General features: G+C 38.4%; 1 long non-coding RNA gene across 2 annotated transcripts in view; it reads left to right on the top strand.

The window, feature by feature from the left end:
- Positions 1-26,574, top strand: part of LOC122147262 — a 251,001-nt gene that overhangs the window by 188,798 nt on the left and 35,629 nt on the right. The window contains exon 3 of one of the 2 annotated variants that reach the window (XR_006161533.1): positions 1,203-1,895. The exons of the other annotated variant lie outside the window; for it this stretch is intronic. This is a non-coding gene — a long non-coding RNA (uncharacterized LOC122147262). Of the gene's footprint in view, positions 1-1,202; positions 1,896-26,574 lie in introns of those variants that run through there. 2 annotated transcript variants of the gene reach the window in all.

The following is a 26,574-nucleotide window of genomic DNA, read 5'->3' as shown; positions in this document are numbered from 1 at the left end:
CTCAGGTCTTGGGGATGACAGCTCCGTGTTAACCGAGCTGAACAAAAACATTTCCATGGTGCAGTGCGACCACAACAAAGAGCCAAACGTTTCAATGTCAGTGCCACCCTGCCTCTGACAAAACAACATGCTGACAAGTGTTTTGTCTAGAGCTTCACAGAGTTGCCATTTCACTCACACACCTTGACTGAAGAGAGCTTTCCAAATGTGTGTGTGTGTGTGTGTGTGTGTGTGTGTGTGTGTGTGTGTGTGTGTGTGTCTCAGAGGGGTGTTGGTTTTGGAGGACAATCAAACTGGTGTGAAGCGTCAGCGGTCTTTATTGTCGTTCTGTTCATCCCGCCAGTTTTATTGTGGTTAGAGTTTAAGATAAACTCCCACTCCGGCAGAGGGGTGACTCCTCGCTGTGACTGCTTTTTTCTTTATTTACTCTCTGGTGTATCTTTTGAAAGACTTTCAAATGGAGGAAAGGAGAGGGAGAAGGGACAGGAGATAGAAAGGTTTTATTCTGTCATCATACATTCCTCCACGGCCTCTAGAGTCTGATGCTTTGAGAAGCATAAAGCAGTTCGGAGACCTGAAAGGGGGTTGTTTAGTGCTTCTAACCACTGAATGCAAGCAAATATGCATTCAGTCTCATCCAAATCGGATCATATGAGTTTTTTTTTGTTTTTTTTTAAACCAAATATTGTCTTTTCTCTTTTTTGCTTAAAAAAAGTAGTTTTGCTGCTCTCACTTTCCAAAAAAGGAGGAGGAGAGAAATTCCTTTTCTCCTGCTTTGTGTTAATCCAATTACCCAACACCTGCAGAGTACACTCATCTGCCAAATCTTCCCGTCCTCCTCCTCCTCTTGCTCCCTCTATCATCTTCCCTTTAAAATGGTTTTGTGGAGAAATGGAATAATCTGTCAGACTGTTAACGTGGGTCCGGTTACACACCTGCCAAGTCTTAAGCTGAAAGAATAACACCAAACTGTTTTGAGGTATTTGAGCATGGATTAGAGAGAATTCAGGTACAAATCCAGAAATGCACCAAAATCCGGAGCCCTCGTGTTGTGTGATTCGCTGTCTGCTTTACCTTAGACGTGTTCAAGACGTTTGAAGTTTATATTAAACTCGGCTGGCAACCAAGTTTTTCAACAGAAGATGAAAAGGTGTTACCGTATCCTCAGTAATTGTGCTCATCCATTGTGCTCTGTTTCACAGGAAGTCATTGATATGATGGATAGGGATGGACGAGCTTTCTGAACAGCAAATTTACGGAAAAAATGTGTGACTGTTTGAGCTCACCAAGACATAAACCCTTCTGCTGGACATCTTTGAACTGTATCCTGAAATCTGTTGTGCGAAAATGGGGGCGATCACTCAAAACAGAAGTTCCTGCTTCTACTGGAGGACGAAAACCAGAACAAGCCAAGCACACCTTGTAGGTCTCTGTCTCTGACTTCCTGTTTAATGTTCAGCAGAGAGGTGACAACTGAACTCTATCCACACAGCCTGCTAATTTAGAGCCTCTTCCTTTAGGAGCAGATTGACTAAAATAGGATTTGTGTTGTTTTAGGGAACACGACCTTATTCCACATCTTCAGGCTCAAACTGATCTGTTGGGAAGATTTGTTAATGTTTTTGAAAGAAGACTCTTATGCATACCAAGGCTGAATTTATTTGATCAAATATTGTAATATATTTTAAAATTTAATTAATTCATGTGAATGCAAAGCTAAATTTTCAGCCTGACTTTGATAAGTCGAAAGTTCAAAAGAACAGCATTTATTTGAAATAGAAATCTTCTGTAATTTTAGAAACTTTATATCTTTTACATAATTAGAATTTTCTGCCACTTTTAATCAATTTTATGCATGCTTGCTGAATGAAAGTATTAATTTCTTTAATATATATATATATATATATATATAAAAATATATATATATATATCTTACTGACCCCAAACTTTTGAATGGTACAATATCTAAATTATTTTGTTTTCTGAATTTTCTAGAGACCAAAGTGTTTAACAGTTAAACTCTAAACATAATCAGGAAACCAAATAAAAAAAGAGTCTGTGACATAAACTGAATGAATGAACCAAGCATAGAATCAGTTTACTGTAATAGAATGAAAGTCAGGGGTCATTCCCAAGTCATGGGGTATTTTTATGTTTTGCAGGTGTTCATGACAAAGTAAATCCATATGATTACTCACACCCTGCTCTCATAGTTCGTAATAAGCAAAATAAAATACTACTCGGAAAATAACATTAAAACTCAAGTAAGGGATTGCGGAGATTTTTCCATTATACATTTGTAAGAAAAATGTGTGTAATTACACTGAAACCTGTCATAACCGACCCACATCTTTGAATGATGTTTGGGATTGTTGAAGTGAATTTATGCTTTTTTGTGACACACCCTTAGTGACTGTGTTTTGTGGGCCTGTAGCAGAGGAAGTTCAAATCTTCTGTTTTTCTGAATCTCAGGCTGAATCATTTAATGAAGCAGGATGGAGAAACTTAGTCTTCTGTTTCGGTTTGCTCTTTTAAGCACCAGACCCAGGAACCGTTCAGATCAAAGAAAAGCAAAAACCCCTGAATATGTGTGTGTGTGTGTGTGTGTGTGTGTGTGTGTGTGTGTGTGTGTGTGTGTGCATGCGTTTATGTGCACTTCTTGCTATGTCCCATTTGACTTGTTCTTTGTTCTATTAACATATGTCATCAGTAATTTGACCTTGTGAAGTAGCTAAGTGTGTCTCTTGCAGGGAAGAAAAACAATAAAAAAAAATTGAGAGGAAAGGACAAAAAACAAGCAGTGAAAAAAAATCCCCCTTGAAGAAAATGGCCATCAGCACTCGTGCCATCTGTATTACCCACTCCAACCCTTTGTGTTTCAAACTTTGTTGGCTGAAATCAGAAACAGACCGGCCGAAGCACTTAAAAACAGTTAAATTTAAAAGCCTGTTACAGAAGGAGTAGTTTAGAGGCCCTTTATTCACAAGCTTTGAATAAAAAAAAATGCAATAAGTAGAACCTCATTTCAAATGGAAATGGGATAAAATGATGTTCATTCTTCAGTCCTCACATTGTGATGTAAGAGAGGAATAAGAACGTGGAAGCATGTGGACTCCTTTTGCTCAGTTGAAGTAAGACTCAGTCCCTTTTGCTCTCATTAAGATTGACCCTGACAGGCTATGTTTCATCCTTATGGTGTTACGGTTCAGCTTATTTGGTTTTAGTACATAAACATTGTATTCACATTCAAGCATGTAGATTTACTTCCCTGTCATTTTCTATTGAACAGAAACCTAACAATACCTAAATAAGCTCTCGCACTATATGAGAGCAGGTGTTCAGTGTTGAATAGTTATCTATCTATCTATCTATAAACAAATAAGAACTTGTTTATATATTAGGAACAATATATGTGTGTGAATAAATATTGTTTACATTGCAAATAAAATATACACAAGTATATAAATATGTTAAACAATATTTACTTATTTATAATATTTTAGATTTTCCTTTTTTGTGTTACATTTAATATATGTAGACATGCTATATAGAATATTTTATAGGATATAAATATTTTTAAATATAATGAATTATATGTGTGTGTGTGTGTGTGTGTGTGTGTGTGTGTGTGTGTGTGTGTGTGTGTGTGTGAACTTTAAACTTTTAATTTATATGAAAAATAAAACAAAGATAAAATTGACTTGAGTCTTTTGTTGAGTGGAAAAAAATCTTATATTTATTTCTTAAATAATATATTTCTTTAAATGTCTTCAATTACTCTGTTTGTATTTCATGACCTTGAGGACTCAGTAAATTATCACTCTCACTTTTGTGAACGTCAAACTTTGAGCACAAGAGAACCTTGCAGGTACCAGTACACTCCACACTGCATGCAGATGCACACTTATTCATGTTAATAAAACACCCAAGGGTGTTTCATCTCATATACTGATGCAGCTTTATGTCACTATTAAACACAAGCCAAACAAGCTGTGAGAGAAAACACATTTCAGACAGCCCTAAAATGTGTCAAGGGCAGGTAGAAAAAGAAATTGAGGGGAAATAATATATATGGACCAAGACATAAGCAGGGGTTTGAACTTATGTGCAGGAAAGAGTTTGCAGAGAAGAATGAGAGAGCAATTTTTTTTCCTTTAGATATCTAAATGTATATCCTGGCCTCGTAACCTGTGTTCCCCGTTGCTCTCAATTAAACATTTCTGTATTCAAATAGTCTGTGGGAGGCCCCCTCCTTATGACCCCACCAGAATGTGTGTGTGTGTGTGAGGAATAAAATATCAGCACTTTGATACCGAATCCCTCCTGTCTGTTAACTTTGGCCAAGTTGAAGGATTCTGGGGATACTTGCCTGTATGTTCCAGCACCCCTCTCTAAAGTCCACCTACAGACACGGGTACACAGACACAAGAATATTTATTTACACATATATATAGGAATGCACACTCACACGGTACAGTATATGAACCCTCACCTAGTTCCAGGTCACACAGGTCTAAGTCAATGGGGTTTCTTTGCTTTTGAATGAGATGGTGGAGAGAGTGAGAAAGAGAAAGAAAGAGAGAGATTCTGAGTGAAGACAGTGTGGAGGGCTCTTGTGGTGAGCAGATATCTCATGTATCTGAGAGAAAAGAAGGAAAACACAGCTCCAACTCTCCTCTTTTTCCCCCCCCTTTCTCTCGCTTTTGCTGATGGGGAATAAAATTCAGTTAAAGGGATAGTTCACCCAAAAGTTAAAATTTACCTTCATGTTGTTAAAGTCATGTTAAAAGTTATTATTCACCTTCATGTTGTTACAAAACAGTTTGACTTTCACAAATGTATTTTATATACATGTCATTATAGTGTATGAGGCCTATAGGTCACAATACCCCTAGAACCCATAGAAATGTCCCTTAACTGCTTCATATGACCTCATCTGATCAATCGATTCATTAAATAGTTTCAATGCTAAGGATTTTTATGGTGTGTTTTTTTTCATTCACTTTCATTATGTTGAACAGAGTGGACAGAATAATCTTAATATATATTTGTGTAGAATTAAGAATAGCTGACTCATCCTGTGCACTTTCTCCAGAGCGAATGCACAATATGTTGACAGTGATGATATATGTTTCGTGTTTATTCTGACACTTTCAGTTCAGCTAATGCTCACAAACAACAGTAAAAACTATTTTAATGTAATATCAATGGCATATTGTATCATGTTTATCAAAATAAAACTGCTAAAATATAGACCTCACTTTATTGTTATTTAAATAGCATAGGCTTATGTTAAACTTGATTCTTGTATATACAGGCAATGTATTAAGCAGTACAAAAAGTACTTGAAGAAAACTGTTGCTACATTATGTCTGTATATTTAACAGATATTGCATCTAATCCACTTCATCTGTGATAAAGTATGCAAACACTGCACAAACATCACAATTTTTTTTTTTGACCTCAAAATTAATTCGCCACAGATCGAATTTAAAAACAATCTGTCACTACTTCTCTTTAATCTCAAAACTATAACTGCATGTTTGTACACACTGCATGTTAGTGTGTGTATATGCGAGAGTGTTTTTGTGTGTCTAAATCACTAGAAGTTATTAATTGGTTTCGAATTTTCATCTGGCTTTTAAATGTGTCTGAAATGATTTTATTTTGCATTTGTCTCACTTGACATATTTACGTCTACAGCAATCTAATTAGATCTGACAGTGTTAACAGTGAGATAGAAAGAGAACAAGCAGAAACAGCAGCATTAATACGAATGCATAGGTTTCAGGGTGGTAAGTGGATTGTAGGACATTCATTTGTTTTGGGAGGGGTTGGGGGGTGATGCAGGGAAGTTCATGTAATGAAAGTTGTATAAACATACTCCTCCTCCTTTCTTGAGGAGCCATCAGTGGGGCCAGAGCCAGACTACGATCCCCTGGGAGCTCACACCTCCCCAGGTCAGCACTTAACAAACTACCACTAATTTACACTCCCGACTTTACCCAGCAACAGCGGTAACACAAATTAACACACAACACACAACTAATTGCTTTTATACTAAACTTTGACTTTCTGAACTGCTTAGAATTTGTTTCCAGCAATTTGTTGTGCTCTAATTGAATAATTGAAGCCTTTGGTAAAGAGATCAGTTATGGATGTGTAGTCCGGGCTGCAGGATTATTGTGTTTGTATATGTGTTTGCATATGTTTATGCTCATGCCAGGCTGGGTCGAACCACCTCGTCTCTCACGGACCCCTGAAGGGCCATGTGGCTCTGCTGGATTCATGTGTGGATATTGGGGTGGTCTGTACCAAACGCTTTGAGTCTGGTTGACTCTTCCCTCACCTCTGCCTTATCAGTTAAAAATGACTGCTGAAGGGAGAGAAGGGTACGCTTCTCAAATAACAGTAAATACCGCAGACACACACACACACGTATGGACTCTTATGGACTCTCTGAGAGCTGACAGAACCAATAAATAGGAAGTGTGGATCAGAAGTGGACATGTGGAGAAACTTCCTGTGTGTATGCTTATGGTCACTGAAGCATGGTAACCCCTGAAGCTATTAAAGGACTGCATTCCATTGGTCAAAGAAAGCATTTAGTTCACCATAATAGTGTGCAAACTTATCTGAAACCTTTTGTTTTAATGATTAGTGTGTTTTTCATTACTTGCAAAAAGTTTGAGTAAAGCTGATCTGATATAGAGATCTGATGTTTGTATCCCATCACACTTTCTCTAAAATCTTAAAGTGATATTAAGACAAAAACACTATATGCACGTCATATGAAATAAACTAAAGTGGAAAGTTGTTGCTGCTGTCAAATAATGAAATAATTGAATTAATATGCTGCTAAATCAATATCAATGAGAAAAGCCTCCATATGATAATTCATATCCAAGATAATTCCAAGATAGCACTGTGTCAGACAAGTAGCATTAAATAGATTTAGAAGTCAATTTACATTATTGTTCAAAAGCAAAGTATGCATTAAATTGATTAAGTGACAATAGTGACATTTATAATCTTACAAAAGATTTTTGTTTCAAATAAATACTTTTCATCACATTCTGTTTAAAAAATCAGTATCATGATTTCTTCAAAAAATATTAAGCAACTGTTTTCAACATTGATAGTAATAATAAATGTTTCTTGACCATCAAATCAACATATTAGAATGATTTCTGAAGGATCATGTGACCCTGAAGACTGCTTACAAATTACATTTTAAAATATATTAAAATAGATAAGTTAATGTAATAAAACTTCACAATATTACTGTTTTTCCACAATTTTAATGTTAATTGTAATCGCTAAAAAGAAAAGTTTCAAGTGTGTGTGAATGGTCAGAGAATTGCCCATTTGTTTGAAACATTTAACTTGTATTGTAGCCATAGATTTGATAAGGTAAATAACCCCCACCCTTGTGTCTTGTTATCTGAATGGTACCAATCCTGAGCAGAGCAGGAACTTGTGAACTCTGTTGACATCAAAGTGTTTCATCTTTACTATAATCAGAGCATCATCTCATTGGTTTTGCTTATCAGCTCACCTGCTGGGCTGCAGGACCCTTGTCATTGCAATTTCACACTCTGAAAAGATTAGCCCTAAAATAATATAAATCTTCATGTATGTTTAATCGTGCACCACAAAAACATCTGTCTTGACATAGATTTGAAATATATGCTTGCTTGTTTATTTATTTAATGCATTTTTAGATTCAATTATTGTGACTTGTGTTGATCTGCCTGTTGTGCTGTAACGTATAAAACAGTTAAATTATGTTATATGTATATTAATGTTGAATTAATAGTATATTGCATAAATAAAACAGGTGATACAATCCAAAGTTTTCAGTGGCTTTGACATAATTCTCCAAATTGAGGTGAGACTGTCACAAGAGCAACGTTCCTGTGATACAGAATAAAAGACGCTACGTTGATGTTTCCCTGTTCGTTTAAAGCCCTTGAACTAAAACAGTGGTATTTCCTCTGATCAGGAGCAGTGGGGACAGGTCTGCCTCGACAGTGACTATTTATAGTCCAGCAGGAGAAGAGCTCTGAGATGACTCAAAATTAGGGAAGCGGCCAACATTCTGGTCAAACCAGAGGAAATCCAAAACCATCTCGAGCATGTCCAGAACTGGAGCGACCATTCGCCTGGGGGACGGCCTTTTAAAATGACAAAGCACAGAATCAGAAACAGGCAACACAGATGCCAGGTCTTCAGCCGGCAGCCGTACAGCTAGTAGCCAATGGGGCTTCTTTGTTTGTTTATTTCTTGTAGGGCAATTATCACTAAGCGGTGCTGATCAACAGAGAAGCCATTATTCCTTTCTGGAAGAGACAGCGTTAATATTTTCCTGCACCTACTCCAGGTAATAACTGAAGAGTTTAGTCTGGTAGCATTTAGAAAGCTATTAGAATAATGGAAAAGTATTAGGATTGAAGGTGAATGGCTAATCAGTAGCCAGACGTGTTGGTGGCATTCAGATGTTGTACTGATTCAAATAAAACTTTACCATCTAAAATAAGCCGACACAAACAAACAAAAGGCAGCAAAAAATTCGTTTTTGACTAATTATGTTTAAGAAGTCAGTATTTAAATATTTTGCATTAGAAAAGAACATTTATTTATATTTATTTTGTTGTTGTTGTTGTTGTTTTAGATTCGATAATTTATTAGGATTTTTTTTTTTTTTTTTTAGATAAAATCTAAAGTTAGATCTTGTTAATAACGTGATTATTTCTCTTTTTAATTTTAATTTTAATTTGAATGTGAATCTTTTTCATCCAGTTTTTTATAGAACTAAAGTGTCCATTTAAAAAAAAAAAATTCTCATTACAAATTGTAGGAGAAGCATCTGAGACAATGCTGATGCTTAATCAGATCACTACGTTAAACTTAATTCAGTTTGAAGTTTGAAAGAGCACGTACATTTTCCTTGAGCCGACCATTATCTTCATGGAGTTTGGATGAGCTTAAAGTGAAAACTTGAATCTCATGCAGTTCCCAAAGCATGTTGACTCCACAGGTCCCTATTTACTTTATTGAGGGGTGAAGACGACCCCAGGTCTATCCCATCCAAATATCTGAACTTAGATTAGAATGACTGATACAGCTGCACTATATGGGACATGCTAAGAACACTTTCCCAACTCTGTTCCCACATTACAAATCACTGTCTCCAATCAAGCAGCAGAAATAAGGCTCAGCATCCTGTGCTGCCGTCCCAGAGGCCTTTCTCCTGTAACAAATGTTTCCTCCTTAAAATAGCATTTGTGTGTATCGGGTATCTGATGGAAGATGATGTTCATATGGTCTCTTCTCAGAACGCATTACTGCGAACAACATCACCTGCACCACAAGAAGAGGTAAATAAAAAAAAATAAAAAAACTGTTCGCAAGCTAAAGAAAGCTGAAGCCAAATCTTCATTAGTAATTTTTTTTTCTTTTCTTTTTTTTTTTTTTTTTTAGAAAAGCTGATTTGTTAATAACAGAGTCAGTGACTACAGGTCAGTGGAAAGCTGGTTTTCATATACAGCAAGAGAACAGCAGTGACTGTTCATTAAAACCTGTCAGCAATTCAAGTGTGTAATCAGAGCATAAACATAGAGAACTTGCCTCATAGAGAGTTTCATACAACTTTCCAGTTAGACAAATGTTTGGGGCAAGATGTCACATATTCATTGATGCAAATGTTTAAGTGAAAGTCTTATAACAGGCTGTTTAGCACCAGGTTCTGAATTATTCCTTATAGTAAAAAAAGTTTTCACACAAGAAAGCCAATGAGAAAGGAATATGTTTGTAACAGAAGTTACAGGATAAGATAAAAGCTACCGTTAAAATATAAATAATGCACTTTTAACTTTGCAATGAATAATTATAGGCTATTTATCTTTACATGTAATCTGTAAAAAAAAAAAAAAAAAAAAAAAAAAAAAAATTGTAAATAAAAAGTATGTTTACTAAGTGGAAATCTATTTTATATTTAGAAAAACAGTACGACATGTTAAAATATTGTTTTTGAATATAAAGTCACCTTTTCCATGTTGTGTTACACTGCTGGTCTTTGTGAGGCTAACACTGTGTATTTTTATACATTTATTAGCTGTGATTCATGGAAAGGTCCTATTTTTCCACTTTATGATCAGTACATGAAATGAAAAAAGAAAAAATGCCTGAAACATTATGTTTTTATAGAAAATTTTTCCTTTAAATTATTTTTGTCAGAATTCTTTTTTAAATAAAAAGATTTATTTCATACATTTTTTTTTGTTTTTTTTTTTTTTTTTTTTTTCTTGTGTTTTATATATATAAGATGCTGTGATACATTTACAGATTTAGACATTTAAATGACTTACAAAAAAAAATGGCAAAAAGCACTTTTTTTTGTTTGTTTGAGAATAATGCTTTTAGATACCTTTTTTTGTCCGCAAATGAGCCTTCCGACTTTCTCTGTCTCTTCATCCAATATGTCCAAACTGAAGGCATCTCCGCTCGGCAAGTGTCCTCCACCCAAAGTGCCCTGCTTGCTATTATGTGTGTAACCCTGTCCAGCTGTCTTGCATTCACACAACCCAAACTGGACGTCTCAGCACAAATAGCATAGGCCGATGACGTTTAACAGCAGAGAGGGAAAGAGACATACGGAACAGTTTCAGAGCTCTGATGAACAGAGAAATATAAAAGCTGCTGAGATTTATGGGCTGAAGAACGCCAGGGCAGCTTCTGATGGGAGCAGCCTGCCTGTGACTTCTCAGATCTCGGGAAGCTCTGGGTGGATGATCAATTGCAAAGTTTGAAATCGCTAAACAGAAACTGATGGTGGGAGCGATTGAAATCGTCCCTTTCCTCGGTGTCACAGGACTGTTAGCATGTGAGGTATGTTCTGGAGAAACACAGATCCTGTCTTCTATCTCTGGTAGACCTGTCCAGACCTTTTCCCACACTCTTTTTTTGTCTTTCCATCCCTAGTTCCTTTAGTTGGGAAGTATGCCAGTGTGGTGCCAGAAAGACTTCACTCAAGATAGAGGGATGAGAATAAGAAAAGCTCACCCATATATACATGAAGGAGAAAAAGAATAACTTGTAATAATAATAAAAATGATAATAGCAATTATGTGGTTATTAAAATCTGATTTGTGTTTTGCTGCATAGATAATATTCCTCTCCCTCTCTGTTTAATCTTTCTCTGTATATATTGTCCTCTTTAGCTCTCTCTCTCTCTCTCGCGCTCTCTCTCATTCTGTTCTGCGGTCTACATGTTGCTGTTTTTGGGGTCTTTGATCTTTTACTGCGCTCTCTTTTCTTCACATTCCCACTCTCAATCTTTCTCCCTCAAAAAGTAAACTGTTTTTATCTCCCTTCCACCTTTTTAATTCCCATCTTCCTTCTTTTAATGAGTCTCTCCCTTGCTGTTCTTTGGTTAGTTTTAGAGCTGATATTTGGCAAAGAGGTCAAGCTGTAACTCGAACAAAAACTGAAGCACTTTATCATCTTTCTCAATGAACAAATGACGTCATAATGTGTGTGTTCATGTCCTACAAAAGTGTTCAGGTGAGAATGTGGTGTTTTCTTTCATGACCTCAAAACAAACAGTTAATATCTCTGAATTATTTGGATATCAGAAGGGGTAACTGGGGCTAGTTTTCACACATTTTATGTTTATTTTGATGTCAATTTCTGTATAGCCTCATACCTGAAAGCCTGGGCTACAAAAAGCTTCATCACCAATTCCTCTGTTATTTCCCAGTAAAAAGATTGTGTTGTTGACCACTTAGTTAAGATTTTCACAATGGAAACCTGCCATTAAACCATACGACTTTTCAGCAAACATTCAAACCATCATGAAACACAAAACTTGATGGAGCTGTAAAATGTGAAAAAGTTATAAAAAAAAAACAAAAAACAAAAATTATAGTTGATAAATATGACAATTGTAGTATTGTTGTAATATAATATAATATAATGCTATTTTAGATTGGTTGAAGACTGTAACAAAATTAGCAATCTATTTTTTTGCTAACAAAAATTATTGTTGATAAATTAAAATTGTAATTGTCGTTGTTATAATATAGTAAAATAAAATATAACATTATTGTTATTATTAAATATTAGAACATATATGGTGTGATATTGCAATTTTACTTATTACTTATAATTTTGGTATTTTGTGGCAACTTGCCGAGGTCTCCCGTATATGAATATCGTTATTTTGTTTTCTTCATGTAAAAAGTTGTTTATTTACTGGAAGGATCTTTGGTAATCCAGGCTTTAGTTAAGAGCTAATCAGACAGTAATCGCTCACACCTTTGCTCCCCCGAATCTCTCTTTAAACTCTACAGGAGCAGAGTCAGAGGGGGGCTGTCAGTGGGGAAGCATCCCTACCGCTGACCCTAATCAGGCAAATCACAGAGAAGCCCTAAATCATACACACACACAGAAGCAGACACTCGGAGCCAGAGGTATCGCTCAAACATTAGGGGTTATATTTACATTTGAGCTGTACCAAAAACATGCAAACACGTCCCTCTAGGAGGGAGAACTCTCACGCTGTGAATAGGAGAGAGGAAAACATTCCCCTGTGGTTCAATGGGACGGCCGGGTCTGTTCACTGTATCTGCTTCTAATTTGAAAATGAAAATGCAATCTATTCTGTACGTACAGGATTTTACAAGGGAAACACTGACAGATCATTAACTATCCATTGTGATGGTAGTTATAGAGCCAGTATGTTCGATTTGTAAAGGTGCAGCTTTACTAAAAGTATTTCCACCAGCTCCAGTGCTCAAAAAGTGATGGCTCTGAGCTCGAGCACGCTGGTTTACATAGACACAGATGTACACATTTGCACATACACACACAGCTTCTGCAGATGAGGGATGCTGTGTGATATTGTATTACAAAGTATCAGCTGCTTTCAGGGGAAAGTATTTATTTGTTGGTAGTTTTTTCTTCTTTAGTTTCAAAAACAGCACATATTCCTGGCAGAGCTCGCCATCCTGTACTTTCAAACATAATTAAACAAACATGTCGGTATTGCAGTAATCTGTCCGCTGCTAGCCAACTTCTAAACCTGCAGAATGTCAGGCCCAATCCTGTTCAGATCACCCCGCAGGACTCCAGCAGCTCACCGTGTTCAGTGGAAACATTTCAGTAGAGCCGTTTCAGGATGACCCTCTCTGACCCTCAGTTTCAGAGCCACCTGTATTACAGTGTGCAAAGAAATTACCCGAACAATCTTTCATTTTAAGGGATAGTTCACCCAAAAATAAAAAAATCTGTCATCATTTAATCATCCACAAGTTGTTCCAAAGCTGTGTAAATTTATTTAAGCTGGTGAACACAGAAGAAGATATTTTAAAGGATGTTGGTAACCAAACATTGACTTCCATAGCATTTTTTTCCCGTACTATTTGTCAATGGCTACCGTCAGCTGTTTGGTTACTAATATGCTTCAGAATATCTTCTTTTGTGTTCACCGTACAGCTTAAACAAATTTACACAGCTTTGGAACAACTTGTGGATGATTAAATGATGACAGAATATTCATTTTTTGGGTGAACTATTATTTTAAGTAAATATGTGTTCTTTTTCGAGATATTGAGTGTTTGCATAAAATTTGCCCTGAGAAAGCAGTGTTGTATTTAGACCACTAAAATGGCAGAAAGATTTGAATTCTTTCATGATCTAATGCTTTGGTGATAAACATATTCCTGCAAAATGAAATCTTCACAGACGTGTTTCATATTTTTTATTTTGACAAACAGATTGCCGCTCGCAGCTTGGTCTAATATCTCTGCATATTAGGGCAAACACATGCCAACAAGTGTTGATACACAGAGAGAAAAAAACAGAGGGTAAGAAAATCTCTGGCCTCTCTGCTGTCTTGTAAAATGCATGAACGCCTACATTATTGTGCAACCGCTCTGATTTATTTTGGCTTTTATTTTTATTGCTCCATATGTACTTCCTCTCTGCATTAGAGGGCCAAAATATGAACCATCAGTGGCAGCCAAGCCAGAGTTTGAATTCTTCAGCAATGTGCTAAACATTCGGCAAGCCCAGAAAGCCTAAACAACAAGGTTAAATGCTATCCACACTGGTATCAGTTATTTATAGGAAGGGCTAGTGTGGAACAAGAAACTCCAAGTGTTAGAATACAACAGGATGTTTCATGTTCACACTTATGATTTTAATCATGCTCTTGGCATAATACGTAACTTTTACACACTACTGTTCAAAAGTTTGGGGTCGGTAAGAATTGTTTTTTAAGAAATTAATACTTTTATTCGGGATGGTTTAAATTGATCAAAAGTGACACTGAAGACATGAACAGAGATTTCTGTTTTAAATAAATGCTGTTCTTTTGAACTTTCTATTAATCAAAGTATCCTGAAAAAAATGTTTCACAGCACAACTTTGATTGTTTTCAGCAGTGACAATAATAAGAAATGTTTCTTGAGCACCAAATCAGCATATTGAATCATGTGACACTGAAGACTGGAGTAATGGCTGCTGAAAATTCACCATCACTAAATTCCATTTTAAAACATTTAACATAGAAACCAGTTATTTTAAATTATGATAATATTTCAAAATACTACTGTTTTTACTGCATTTTTTGATCAAATAACTGCAGGCTTAGTGAACATAAGAGTTTCATACACTCTAAAAAAAATGTTGGGTTGTTTCAACCCAACTTTGGGTCAAATATGGACTAACCCAACTTTTGGGTTAACAATTTAATTTTGGGTTTTATACCAACAGGTCTAATATTACTTTTTTGATAAAAATGTTGGGTTGAAATAACCCAGCATTTTTTAGAGCGAAACACAAAAAAAAAAAACCCACCGAACCTTTTAAAATTATATATGTCCTTTAGTCTTATCTAATTCCTGTGCTCTTCTCTCACACTTTAGTTAATGATACAAATCAGATACATTAAATGGAGGACAGATACAGAGATAATAATTTAATCTGTCTTTATGAGTTTGTAAGAATCACAATCACTTTTGATCATCTTCACCTCCGTAGTCTGTGGTTAGCCAGGCCTCTGATTAGTTTGGTGAGGGAGATTGTGTTCAGGTTTAATGAACAAACCGCAGTACGGTAGACAGCACACACACCATCATACCATGTAACAGAATCCACTGTGACCAATTTACCAAACTGCTCAATAAGAGGCCAGCAGAGTTCTGTAATTTTCTCTGAGACCTGAGTGTTGGAATATGCCTTTTTTATGACTCCATTGCTACTGAACACAAACTGTTACTGGCCAAATTGTTTATTCCTCTCATTTACTTTTAACACACTTGTCTGCTCGTTCAGTTAGACAAACATTTGATTTCTCTTTCTGCTCTATCTAGCCTTTTATTCCTCTTTCTACAAACATTTTTCGTACTACCGTTTTCATCTTCCAACTTAAAGCAGTTACGTAAGTCCATCAGAAAAATAGAGTTCATGTATATCAAACCATTATCAGAAATTAATATAACTTTGTAAACCATGTGCAAATCTGCACATTGAGATTTCTAAAGATTCCGATTGTGGCCCTGAGCATGACTTAAAGTGGGCTAATATGGAAATGAAGGACAACAGGACACTTTTTGGTTTTACTTTATTTTGATGGTCCTTTTTGAACATTCTGTTGACTATAAGTAATGTTGCACCTACATGTCTACTAACGCTCATTAGAGTATTAGTAGAGTACTAGTAGACTGGTAGAGTTAGGGTTGGATTGTAGTTTTAGTGTTTTTGATAAGTTTAGATTTACTTGCTGTTTTGGGACAGTATGAATGTTGAGGTGTTACCCATTTTTTTAAAGTTTTATTATTTTTTTTGATGTTAATTATTTCCATAAATAATGGAGTTGGTAAATAGATTTAGAAATATAAAGCTACTACTGTGACAGGGACATTACTAACAACTTCAGTTTGGTTCATAAAAATCTATTTCTTCCCTTTTGGATTTATTCTTTGCTGTCAAAAATATCTCTTTATCTGTTCTGTTTTGTTTTTTCTTTCTTTTTTATCAGTCCAGCCCTGTTTTCAGTTCTCATGCCCTTCTCTGCTGGAGTCTAGTCCCCTGGATTTGTTTAAGATGAAGATATTTGCCGTTTACCTCTCATACACAAGTAATCATTATTTTAAACATGAATCCAGCCACTTGAGAGGCAATAAAACGTAATGTTTCTCTTGTTTGCAGAGCAAATTTACAGGTGGAGTTTCGACATGTGACACTGGTGAGCCAGGGTTCATGTTAGTGTGTCCCTAATGACCAATTAAGCGATTTATTTAATCGTTTGCCTTATTTCAGCTTAAGCTGCCAAACAGTAATGTGTTGCGCCAGAGAGTACGGGGGTGTAATAACTTGTTTGAGGCTGCGCATACAGCGAAGGGTCCTTCCAAAGGTCTGTGAAACTGGCGCAGCAATGCTTCAAATATCAGACTGAACTAGAGCACGACTCGATCGGCCCTTTTGTCCTGGTGGGGGGAAAAAGTTTTATGAGAGGACTCAGTGTGCTTATTTAAATGCTATTTGTCTTTGTCTTTCATTTTTTTTAATTAATAAGGGTAAGTGTAAATGGATAAGAATGCTAATGTTTATATATGGGGCTGTTGTTGAGGAATTCCTCAGCGCTTATTGAAAATGACACTTCCTTTCAAACAAGGGCTTTTTATATATGACTCAAATTGTGTGCTGTCAATAACCACTTGTAATAGAAGAAGCTTTCTTTAGTGGGTGTTGTTTTGTTTGCAAAGTGGAGAAATGTGCTTTGAGGGACAATCGGACTGCTGTAAGAAATCAGCTTGCGCTTTTAACCAGGAACAAACTAAATCTGGAATCACAGGGTCACACTGATTCCAACTCTGTGAAACTTTATACCTACAGGACACTAAGGAAATTCATGCTTGATCAAAACAAACCCCACACACATTTTGCATTTGATAATATCAGCAGTTAAATTTAATCAAACAGCAATGATTAATTGTAAACATAGTTTGTGCCATAGCGCAAACATCAAACTATTTAGTCGCTCCATCTATATTTTTGCATTGTGAAATGAGTGGTTTGGTTTTGGTTGAATAGGTGAGCTCCATTAGGAGATTTAAAACTGGATCCAAATAGCCTCTCATTGTCCAAATGTACAATATCTGCCCTTCAGCTTTGATATGGAGGCTTGATAAATTAAAGTTTGGCGCAATGGTTTTTAAACGAGCTGAAATTACCAAGCAAACTGCAAACGGACGTTTTACCCTGCAGTCTTTGACCAATAATGCCTTGGATTTCTCTCCAGGCATAATTGCTTTCCTTCTCTCTGGCGTGGTTTAACTTTTCTCAAGGCTCCACACCCAGTCAAATCATACTTCAATTATATTCCCCCTTGTTTCTTGAAATTATATCATAAACTGGTTTTATTGCAATAAATTTGTATTTCATCAAATAAAACCAAATCTCAGGCATGGGAACACTTCTGTGTTGGGATCAGATGGGTCTGAGGTAATGTGTGGTGTTGGACAAACATCCTACAGATCACTCTGTGTTTGATACACATTTTATGAGAGTTTATTGGTTGAAAAATAGTGCTCTTTTGAGGAATTTGCAGCTTTTTAATCTTTGAATTATTGTCCATTTTCTGTTTACTTTTTTGTTACATTGACCCACTGCTTCAGTTCAGCAGAAGCTTCTTTTCTTTGCCCATGTGCCTCTCACTTGGGACCCATAAGCATTTTCCTGCTTATTGTTGGTCATTTCAGTTTCATGCATTTACAAATGTGCACTGCATTTGAAACCTATCCGGCTGATTCGTAATTGCAGTCTCTCTATTGATAGCTCAGTAATTAAAGGGCTGTGTTTGACTTTCTGCAGGTGAAACATTCTGCTCCCTGTATTGCAGTAGTGTGAAGGCTTTTTACAAGGTTTACAATTTGGTCATGATCATGTGGTTACCCTTACAGAAGCCGCACACTTGGTATATATCATTATTGGATGGCTGTTCTGCAATTACGCTTGCCATTCCTGCCCGCTCTTTAACAAGATGAAATGTCCCTGGTTAATAAAAGTTTCAGAATCTGTCTGCGATTACTTATATACTCTCATCGAGCCGTTTGCGTGCATCTCAGAGCCGCAAACCTCATTTCAGAACAGAGTAATTTGTCTTAATTTAGACGATTGCTTCTCCAATAAACATCACCCTGAGCAAAGACACTCCCTGAATGAAATCAGCCCAGAACTGAAAATGACACCCGATTCAAATATTTCTGTTTAATTTTTAATTTTTTTTAACCTCAGACATTACCCTGATTCTGTGCCGAGCTGAATTATGCCTGTAACCAAAAACAAAGATGTTGAGGTTTGTTCTGAAATCGTTGGGTTATTACGGGGCCTGAATGTTTCCCAGTCTGTTCAGCTCTAATGAGAGCTAAGCTTTCACTTGCGCCTATGCATAAAATAAAAGTCACATCAAATTTAAGAGAAATATCTGACCGAGCTGAGGTGTGTTACAGCAGCTGGCACTTACACAGTCAGATTTTTTAATCAACAATGTTAGTATTATTATGATATATAGCTTATTGATGCTTTAAAGCTTTAATGTGTGAATGTGAGGGCGTAGGAATGATTTGAAAAGTGGGGTGGACATATTAAGGCCTTTGAAAAGCACTGATTATCTCCCAAAAACTTGACAATTTATGGATTATTCCAGTGTTATTCAATTTGCTTTGAACTTATATACATTATAACTCACACTCTCTTTTACAACGTCCAGCTTTCTTTCTCTTGTAAACTTGTGTGATGATTTATCCCAAATTCACCTCTTGCACAGACAGTTTTTCTGTCAAAGAGCTGTAACTTTGTACATTTTTGTTCATTTAAAACATTTTTATGGATTATTAGTGTTTTATGGATTATCTGTGTCTTAATTTGTTGTGAATTTTTTATAGTATAGGGGAGAGAATGGATAATTGTAGCAATCAATAAATATAACTAGCATTATATAGCATTATAAATATAATAGCAATGCCATACACATTTTTTTTTACCTGCTCCCAAAATTACAGAAACCAAACCTCTTTATTTAATTTCCAATCTTATATGGGTTAATTTCATTTTAGAATAAATGAAATTATATGTATAATCTACACAGATATCTCTCCTTAAATTGTATTTTATTTTTTAGCAATATCACACACACACACACACACACAAAAAAAGGTTCTCAAAATTCTTCTGCCTGCATGAATGTAACAACATGAATACATATATATAATGTGAATGTTAAAGTGGTAAGGTGGTTAATTGTGGTTATTTCACTGATATTGTTGTCCACATAAAAATTCCCTCTTTGGAGTGAAAGTTATATATTATATAAATTAGGGCTGGGCAGTATGACGGTATCGTTACCGCAGAATAAAGTGTCTATCATTAGAGATTTTGCTATATTTTGTATTCCGCGGTATGCAAATATATCTGTGTAACATAGTACTACTTAAAAGTTACAAACACCTTTAAGTGATAAGGTAACATGCATAACTGAGAAAATAAAGAGTGGGATGCACTTGATAGAGTTATTAAGTGCAGAAAGCAGTGAAAAAGAACTCAATTCGCTGCACACGCTGACTGACACACACTCAGAAAGCGCCTCTCTATGACAACATGCGATTGCGAATTTGGGACGTACATGATGTGTTAAATAGACATAAACAGTTGAAAACTGTGAAATAAGATTTAGGTCATATCGCCCACCCCTAATAATAATACATATGAAGCCTTATATTCATAGTTTTACAATACATCTAGTGTTTAAATTTTTTTTCTGTTGTCATTAGCATTAACACACAAAATGCATGTGTTCATGTGAGATTTTTAATTTGCATTGTATACAGAATAGTTAATGGATGTAACATCAACCTGTGTACTTCCAGCTTAATTTAAACTGACTCTTATAAATTTGACACGGACAGGGACTGCTGACATGTCAAAGATGTTTGAGGTCAAAGTTCAACATTTTAGGCAAATTTTTCTGAATAAATGAGCAAAAACCCCAAAATGAGTAACATCAATCCCTGTTCTCCCCTATATGGGTATAAACTCTGTCAATGTGTGTGTGTTTGCATTTGCATGTGTTGTTTAATGGCCACATCTTGCTGGCTTCACTTCCTCTTCCTCCAGTCTGAGGAAACCATGGACTCAGGAGGACTGTGTATGTCCGTCTGTCTGTCAGTGTGTCCTCTTTCCATCCTGCTGGCCTGCACTTCACCCCATCCTGTGCATGTGCACTGTGGCTCACTCATGTGTGTGTGTGTGTGTGTGTGTGTGTGTGTGTGTGTGTGTGTGTGTGTGTGTGTGTGTGTCACCTGCTCCTGAGAGGTAAATGTGTCATCATATAGCCACTGTCTGCCACTCCAGTTGACCTGCTCGAACATTTCACTAAATCATACATCGGCCAGCGACATACAGTATGCTGAGAAAGTTCTCGCTGCTTGTGCGAGTGTGTGTCCAGCTGATGTATTCGGTATTGCAACACTGCGTGAGCGATGTTTAGATTTACAGGAATATGGTGGTGTTATTGTTTGATTCGGTTGCGTCAGCGCTCACTCATGGGGTGTAAAATGTTTTGAAGTCAAAGCAATGGGGCAAGTCTGAATGTGTGTGTGTGTATGTGTATGTGTGTGTGTGTGTATGTGTGTGTGTGTGTGTGTGTGTGTGTGTGTGTGTGTGTGTGTGTGTGTGTGTGTGTGTGTGTGTGTGTGTGTGTGTGTGTGTTTTTTGCTGAGTTTAGACACGAACAGAAGCTGATATCCTAACTGTGTGTATGTGTTCCGGGCAGGCAGAAGAATGAAGGACGAAGCACACCTCCATCCTGTAACCTCCCTCTCCTTCTCCTCCTCCTCCTTCTGTCCTTCTCTCTAACCCATAGTTGGCTTGGTCTAGAAATGATTGCACTGAATGTAACAAACTGATGCTGCTATAATACATACCACATCTGAAGCATCAAAGATAGCGTTTTTGTTTAAAGAATATGATAAATACTTATATCAGAACTGATTTCATGCTCCAGTCTGATCTTCCTTGAAACTTTAATGAGTTTTTGCGGATAAGTCTTGACTTTCCGAAGCTTATGAAGCCAAAAGCACCTGAGAATGAGTTTTGATAGGTCATGAAATGTTGGTGGTTAAACCATCCCATATCAAACAATGATCGTCCTCAGAATTTTAGTGTTGGGGTGATTTTTGGTGGAGGTTAACTGTTGCAGTGGTTTTGAGATTGCAGTCAATTTGGGAAGTATGTAATTATAAAGAAAAACATATTGACTTTTCCTTTGGAGAAATATTTTTTTTCCTCATGCTTAGCTCTTCAGTTTCAGTTTTTTCTCTCTTCCAGTGCACTGGATTTTCGATTATAGAATTTAATTCACACAGAGTTCTCTTTTTCTCTCCATCTCTCCCTTTTTCCTGCTCACAGAAAAGTTGAACTTCAAGGCAGAATGTGTTGACACATATTGAAACATTTACCCATGATGCCCAGCCAAAGAAAAAACATTGCCTTGCAATCAGATCAACACATTTTTATTTATTTATTTATTTATTTATTTATTTATTAATAAAACATTCACTGAGTCTGGTATAAAATGAATAATATATTTAATATTTTATTTATTTATTTATTTTTCTCTATTTTTTATCAATTCCAAGTTTGTCATCATCACATGTCTATGTTCAGTTCTATTTAGTTTTTGTTCTAATTTTGTCCTGTATTTCATGCATCCTGAGTTTTGTTTAATAAATGTTAAAACTGCTGCAAATAAATCCTGCTTCACCAACTACTTTTGCAACCAGCTATGACAGAATAACGAACCAAATTACAATGAATATAGCAGCAAAGAAAATCCTCCTCCTCTCACAGGGGAACCAGTCTCTAGAGAGGCACACACAGGAGTGTTTTGACCTTTGCAATCTTGTCCTGTATGATGACAACTGCCTGTGTGTGCTTTTCCAAACAAGCCCCAACACTAAAAAGAGACCGCAATTGCCCAGAAATGAGGCTCTAGGGACTTTCATGGAGTAAATGGAGTGGTACTCAACAACGCTTACCCCTTCACCATCTGTGATAGAGGGGAGGATGTTAGCACTCCAGCCACTACCAGCCACCCATCACCAGCAATGCCTGAGCCCACCACAGATGATGACCCTAAGCCTGCCACGAGAGCCTGAGCTGAAGCCAGAACCAGAAATCACCCCTGAGCCCGAGCCAACTAAGTCTGACCAGGGGTGTATTCCGGAAAAAAACGTACTGTCACATATACCCTGAACTCTCGGTTTATTAACCCAAACCTTGTATAATATATGTCGGCAGCTATATGTATGTGTATGTGCATGTGCATGTGCATGTGCGTGTGCGTGTGCGTGTGCGTGTGTGTGTGTGTGTGTGTAAAATAATAAATAATAATATATGATATTGTGTGCAGTCTGTCACGACCACTGGAGTCTCGTCAGTTGGGCACATGCTCTGATAGCTCTGAAGTAAACTAACTCTGGAATAGAATCTGCTCCTGAGCAGGTTATGCTCAGAGAATAAGTTGGTATGCCTACTTACTTACCTACCCTGAAAGTTACCTCCGTTTTTTTTTTTTTTTTTGAACCGAAAGCTGAGTTTATCCACTTACCTTTAAAGACATATAACCTGCTTTCAGGAATACCCCCTTGTGTGTGAGCTGGCAAAATTGCCTGTGCTAGTGGAGTACAAAATTGCCTGTGCTAGTGGAGAACCTTCAGATCTTGGTTGTGTCGGGGCTGGTCGGAGCGGCTTCTCTCTGTCCCGACAGAACGGTGTTTTCGTGTTTTTTTGTCTTGTGAGTCGCAGTGTTTTGCACGTTGTCGTCACGTCTACCTGTCTGTAAGCGCAAATACAGTCGCGAGTTTCTGCTCGATGTCGGCAGAACCGCATTTTTACAGTTAAACTCCGCGCAAGCGGAACAGCTGCGGGATCTCGATCTGCTACGGAGGCCTTCACCATCATCGACCCCCACTACTGCATCTCGCCCGCAGCGGAGGCGCCACAAGCGGCGTGAGAGGAAGCAGAAGAGGGGGAAGCGCGGAGGTATCCGGGCTAGGCTAACGGCTAACCCACACAAGCCATCTGTCCCCACCATCGTACTGGCTAACGTACGCTCGTTGGACAATAAACTGGACTACATTCGTTTACTACGCTCAACTCAGAGGACTGTAAGAGACTGTTGTGTTTTTGTGTTCACGGAAACATGGCTCAGCAACAGCGTTCCAGATGGCGCTATTCAGCTCGACCAGCTGACGTGCTATCGAGCGGACAGAGCTCTCGTCGCGGGAGGAAAAACCCGCGGCGGCGGGCTTTGTGTTTTACATCAATGACGCGTGGTGCCGCGATACTGTTGTGATCAGCAAACACTGCTCAACCCTGGTGGAGTTTATGATTATTAAGTGCCGGCCGTTCTATCTGCCGAGGGAATATACTGCTATACTGCTCATTTCAGTGTACATTCCCCCATTCAACATCACCAGCAACAGGAACGACGCACTTAATGAACTGTACCAACACATCAGTGAGCAGCAGACAGCACACCCGGATGCTTTTTCTCATCATAGCTGGGGATTTCAACCATGCTGACCTTAAGAGTGTGTTTCCAAAAATACACCAGCACATCAACTTTCCAACACGAGGTAATAACATTTTGGACTTTGTTTACACCACACAGAGAGGAGCTTACAAAGCCCTCCCCCTCCCCCACCTCGGAGCCTCAGATCACATCACTGTTATGCTAATGCCTGCATACAGACCACTCATTAAAGTCGCCAAACCAGTTTACAAACAGATTAAAGTGTGGCCAGAAGGATCATCAGAGATTCTTCAGGACTGCTTCAACACAACTGACTGGGACATGTTTAAACAGGCTGCCACATGCAATAACACCACTGACCTCCAGGAGTACTCAGAGACTGTTACTGCCTACATCAATAAGTGTATTGATGATGTAACGATCACAAAAACTATCACTGTCCGGGCCAACCAGAAGCCATGGATGACGGGGGAGGTCTACAGACTCCTGAAGACACGGAATGCTGCCTTCAGAGCTGGAGATGAGGTGGGCCTGAGAACAGCTAGGGCCAACCTGTCCCGCGGCATCAGAGAGGCTAAGAGACAGCACTCCAGGAGGATAGCTCACCAATTCAGCGACAGCAGAGACACTAGGAGCCTGTGGCAGGGAATACAGACCATTACGGACTACAAGCCCCCACCACGGACCTGTGACAAACAACATCTCTCTGCTGAACGAGCTGAACACCTTCTTCGCTCGCTTTGAGCAACAAAACAGCACCACTGCACAGAAGACTCCACCTCCTCCCGGCGACCAGGTGATGACTCTGACCCCTGACAGTGTGAGGAGATCCTTCAGCAGGATCAATGCCCGCAAAGCTCCGGGTCCTGACAACATCCCTGGGCGTGTACTGAAAGACTGTGCAGCAGAACTCACTGATGTCTTCACAGACATTTTTAACATCTCACTGAGTCAGGCTGTTATTCCCACATGCTTTAAAACTACCACTATCATCCCAGTCCCGAAGAAGCCATCTCCATCCTGCTTCAATGACTACCGTCCTGTTGCACTTACCCCCATCCTCATGAAGTGCTTTGAACGGCTAGTCATGCACCACATCAAGTCTGCCCTCCCCCCCTCCCTGGACCCATTCCAGTTTGCATATCGGTCCAACCGGTCGACCGATGATGCCATCTCCACTGCCGTCCACTCAGCACTCACCCATCTGAAAAAAAAAAAAGGACTCTTATGTCAGAATGCTGTTCATAGACTTCAGTTCAGCATTCAACACAATCATCCCTCAACAGCTCATTCACAAACTGGTCGAGCTGGGGCTCAACACTTCGCTGTGCAACTGGCTGTTGGACTTTCTGACTGGAAGACCTCAGGCAGTACGGGTCGGCAGCAACACATCCAGCACCATCACACTGAACACTGGGGCCCCCCAAGGATGTGTGCTGAGCCCCCTCCTCTTCACTCTGCTGACCCATGACTGCACACCGTCACACAGCTCCAACCTCTTCATTAAGTTTGCGGATGACACGACTGTGGTGGGTCTCATTAGCAAAAGAGATGAGACAAACTACAGGAGCGAGGTGAGCCGCCTGGCCGGGTGGTGCAGTGACAACAATCTCTCTCTGAACGTGGAGAAGACGAAGGAGATTGTTGTAGACTTCAGGAGAGCACACACTCAGCACGTTCCTCTGACCATCAACGGTGCGACTGTGGAGAGAGTGAGCAGCACCAAGTTCCTGGGTGTGCACATCACAGAGGACCTCTCCTGGACCGACAACACTGCAGCACTGGCCAAGAAATCACAGCAGCGTCTCTACTTCCTCCAAAACTGAGGAGAGCCAGAGGCCCCCACCCCCCATCATGTACACATTCTACAGAGGCACCATCGAGAGCATCCTGACGAGCTGCATCACTGTGTGGTATGGCGCCTGCAACGCGTCCTGCCGAAAGACTCTACAACGCATAGTGAGAGCAGCTGAGAAGATCATTGGTGTCTCTCTACCCTCCCTCCAGGACATTTATGGAACACGTCTCACCCGCAAAGCCCTCTGCATCACAGGTGATCCCACTCACCCATCACACAGCTTCTTCAGCCTGCTAACGTTTGCTAGGAGACTGCGGAGTCTCCAGGCCAGGACCAGCAGACTGAAGGACAGCTTCATCCACCAGGCTGTCAGGAAGCTGAACTCCCTCCCGAACTTGCCCCCCCTCCCCTCTTCTTCCCCAGGCACCACTGAACTATGAACCCCCCCCCCCCCCCCCCACACACACACACACACTAATTATATGATGACATGCACGAGTCACTTGTGCAGCATTGGTCTGCTCACTCACCGCTCACTACCTCATTCGGCATGGAACTACCTCATCAGTCAGTTAAATAACTGCTCTTGGTCACTTGTCACTTGTCACTTTAATCAGACTTAAGATATTTTTAATAAGTGATTTTTTTGCACTAAAAATCTTTTAACTGCACTGTTGTTCACTTCATTGATTTGCACTATATCTGTCATTTACCTTGCGCTGCTTTATTTAACTTTATTTTTAACTTGTATTTTTATTATATGTCTTTTATATTTTATAAATCCCTTATTGTATAATTGTATCTACATTTTATATTTGATCTAGTTATTTTTTTAGGCTTTAATGTTAATGTTATCTGTATGCACCGGAGACTGAGAGTAACGCAATTTCGATTCTCTGTATGTATGTACTGTACATGTGGAAATTGACAATAAAGCAGACTTGAACTTGAACTTGAACTTGAACAAGGAGAATTGGATTTGCTAGTTTTGTATTCTCTGTATGTATGTTGTAGAGCTAATTGACTGGGAGATTGAGTGTTTTCTACATGTTTTATTTCCCTGCACAGAGTCTGTTTCACCCAGCACCACACTTTTAGAATCTGCATTTCCTCCCTGTCCTGAATCTCCTGTGTGTCCGTTGGTTCCACCCAGTTCTGATTCATCTGTGTCATC

The sequence above is a fragment of the Cyprinus carpio genome, chromosome A13 (genome assembly GCF_018340385.1).
Source record: "Cyprinus carpio isolate SPL01 chromosome A13, ASM1834038v1, whole genome shotgun sequence".
In the NCBI taxonomy this organism is placed as follows: domain Eukaryota; kingdom Metazoa; phylum Chordata; class Actinopteri; order Cypriniformes; family Cyprinidae; genus Cyprinus; species Cyprinus carpio.
Note: the sequence above shows the minus strand (reverse complement) of the source record. Positions and strands in the feature narration are given on the sequence as shown.